Source organism: Dipodomys ordii, unplaced genomic scaffold (genome assembly GCF_000151885.1).
Source record: "Dipodomys ordii isolate 6190 unplaced genomic scaffold, Dord_2.0 Scaffold45, whole genome shotgun sequence".
Classification (NCBI taxonomy): domain Eukaryota; kingdom Metazoa; phylum Chordata; class Mammalia; order Rodentia; family Heteromyidae; genus Dipodomys; species Dipodomys ordii.
In genome coordinates, this window is record NW_012267261.1 from 13,903,603 (window position 1) to 13,907,197 (window position 3,595).

The window sequence follows — 3,595 nt, forward strand, 5'->3', positions numbered from 1 at the left end:
GAAATGACCAATGGTGACTTAGCAGGCAGAGCTGGAATTATGGTCCTGTGTCATGGCAGTGTCACAGAAAGGACTTTATGGGAGAGGTAAAGGCTCCAGATGCAAGATAGTTCCAGGTACATAGCACTAATACTCCACCCTGGGCCATGTGGCAGGTACTTTGCTTGTTCACAACGAACTCCTCATAGTCCCATGCTAGGCTTGTTTTTGCTACTCTTCTAATTTTTTTCCTAATCTGTCCCATGGTCTTTCCCTTGCTGGGGAAGAATATGAAGAGACAAAACCTGAGAAACAAGGAAATGTGCAGTGATTCCAAGAGCCACAGTTATCCTTTTCCTTAAAGAGTGACCTAGTTATATAGTTTCGCTGGCAAATTGTTGACTTAGAGGTGAAACTTTATGACTATCAAAGAATCTCAATTCTAATACTCACAGATTTCCCTATAGGCTCTCCTAGAAGGTCAAGGAGACCTGGCCAAGTCTACACTGCTCTGCAGCTCTCAGAGGGAAAGCACTAAACAAAGCCACGGAAACCCAGCCATCACACAGAACTCTTCAAAGCCCCACAGAACCAGGTTCAAGACAGGAAGGACACTAGGCAAACTGCTTGTTCCTTTACACTTGGTTGTGCAAGAGCTGGTCCTTTCCTCTGGCTAGCACCCCTTTAAAATAGGAACTGAGACTTTTAAAGACATCCAGGCTCTAGGTTGGGTCCTCTAACAGCTGGCACCATGAAAAGGAGAATGGACACATTCCACCCCAGAGCAGCTGCTGAACACACTCCAAGAAACACAAAGCCTTGTGCAGCCCTAGCTCTTGAGCCAGGAAGGCCAATGCCCTTTAGTGGGCTATACTGAACTCTGGACCTTGCATTATTGAGAGGACTGCAGGAAGACAGTGACTATGGTCACAGTGACACCACTTGAATCCTGGCACCAAAGGCAGGACCCAAGGTAAAGCAAATTTACTTTAGGAAACAACTCCCTTCCAGAGTGGAGCTCCTATCTTTATAAGACTAAAGGAAGTACCTTGCTGGACCAGGGTCCCCTGTCCTGGAGGGCCACACACTCACTTACATTCTGTTATGGAACTCAGCCAGATTCAGATAAACTTTACCTTCAAGAATAAAGTTGGGCCCACAGAGGAGGACCCTGTTTTCTATAGTCTCCTTGCCATCCAGGTCAAGGCAGGAAGCACAGTGGCTTATTTACACAGGCCAATCAGTTCCTCACTATGTCATCCATATTTTTCTCCCTGAGCTCTAGTTTGTAGCCAAAGGGGTGATACTGGGAAGCAGAGGGTACCCAGGGCCTCTTGCAGGGTGGGCAAGCATCATATATTACATTTAAAGTAAAATAATTAGAGGGTATGCTGATGTGTTATTTTAAATGATGTGTTATCCTATGATGTGCCTCTAATTTTGTAGAAGTGTACAACCTTTGAAAATCACCTATAATTTAATGATCTACTACTATTAATAGCCATTCAGAAACAAATGTTCCCTTTTTCCCAACAATCATCCAGGGGGATTTAAAAGTCCTGAGAAACAGCCTAGTTCAACACGATCTCTACCCTGGAAGAACCTCAAAGCAAAAAGATGAGAGAAAAACAACAACAACAGGCTAAGAGACATGCTACCAGTGTCTAGCAGGGAGGCGGCCCTGGCTGTCTGCTGGGTGGTGAAAAGCAGAGCTTGTAGCATGCATGCAGTATGGCACCCAGCTCCATCTTCCCCACCCTGGCATGTCGTGTCTCACTTATGTATCCTGAAAATCCTTCAGCAGGTTTCTCCTCCAATGCTCTGCTACTCACATTTGATTCTTCATGTCCCCTCTGTCAGAGCTGTCTGCATGCTCCACTTTCCACGAGAGGGTTTTGATCTCAATCTCCAGCTGATCCTACTGGAATTCAAACAGCTTCTTCCGAGGGCCAGACTCAATGGGTAGGCGGATTGCAGGGTATACCGACATTTGACCAAGAGCTTGGCAACATCCTCTAAGTATTCCAACTTGACCCAAGATCCCAGTTTGTAATCTTTTCCTGACTCTTCTCATGAACCCGCTGGCACGTCTGTGCCTCTAGTTGAAAGCTTTTACTGTGGTTTTCCCACCTATCAATGTGGAACACGTACTTCTGGCTTGGGCTTTCTGGCTCTGGTTGCTAGCATCCAGCTGCCCCTTGTATTGACTGCAATCATAGGAGTTGCCAAGGAGCCTCTTCCAATCTCCAAGACACACCCAGAAGAACTCACATTTGCATTGGAAGCAACATGTGATTGCAACCTCTATACTTCTCAATGCACACGTTACAGTGGGACACATTTTGGGGAGAGTACCTAAGTGGTTGGCTGTCTCAGGGTCTACACACTTCACCAGCCATTTGTGGAGGGTGGTGCAGTCCATTGGGCGCCTGGTACATCTGGTGACACTTGAGACAGAAGATCTCCTGGCATTGGTTGCACTGTACTCGATGGGCTCTGGGCTCCTGGACCCGGATAACCACAGGGCAGTCTGTTCGGGGGCTCAGTTGGAGCTGGTAATGACTCTCCACATAGTCCCTGAAGAGGTGATGCCTGTATTTATTTGTGTCTCAATTCTTCATTGGGAAGGAAGGGAAACATAAAGTCCTCTGGTGTATGGAGGGGACAATCTTGAGCCATACAAGAGAGTCTTGCCTTACTTGACAAGTGTTGAGAAATGCTGCTGCCAGCAGTTGTAGCAAAACTGATGCTGATAAGCCAGAGAGAGGAGGTTTTCCTTCTACACAGGCTGCCTGCACACCGGGCAGTGGTGAGGGGGCTGGGCTGCAGGAACAAATTTTGATGGATCAGGCTGAACTGCAGCCTCCACAAGCCGATGAGCGAAGTTGGACTTGCATCTCTCCAGTATCTCTGAGACTTGGCAGTGGCAATGAACCAATAGAAGTTTTGCCATGGGATGAAATACCTTTAGGAGAGAGGCTAAGCTGGTCATGTGTGCATGGATGGCCCTTTCAGACTCCTTGTAGGTTGAGCATGTGAATGGGTACTCCTCAGGGTCAGAGGCATCGGTCTCCTATTGCTCCACATTGCTGTCTGCTCCCATATGATAGTCCACCATGTTCCCATCCCCTTGTCCTCTTCTTCTTCTTCTTCTGGCTTCTCACTCTTTGGATCATTATCCTTTTCATTACTGTCAGACCTCTGGCTGTTCATGTCCTCAGACAGCATCTAGCCAGCTAGGCTGCAGATCATGAAAGCTTCATTAGTCAATTTCCATACATGTACATAAAGCTTTTTTGCATGGAAATTTTTATGGAGCTCCCAGGTGGTGCCACTTTGCACCCAAGTTTGAGAACCAGTGGTTTTCAAGCATACAGACTTTCAAACCCCATTCTAGAGATTGTGATTTTTCTATGCCTGGGTCAGGATCCACTTAGGAATCTGCATTCAACGATCTCTCCAGTCATTTCTTCTGATCTCTTGTATTTAGAATCTATTCATGTTAAAAATAAAAACACCTTAGATATCGAACCACACAGATTTCATAGTCCCTGATTTATGGCACATAAGCTGCTTTGGGCAAGCCTATGGACTTGTTGAAACTATGTCTACATCT

At 46.3% G+C, this 3,595-nt stretch overlaps 1 pseudogene; it reads right to left on the bottom strand.

Moving 5' to 3' along the window:
* Positions 1–1,756: 1,756 nt before the first annotated feature.
* LOC105987919 lies at positions 1,757–3,207 on the bottom strand (annotated as a pseudogene).
* Positions 3,208–3,595: the final 388 nt, after the last annotated feature.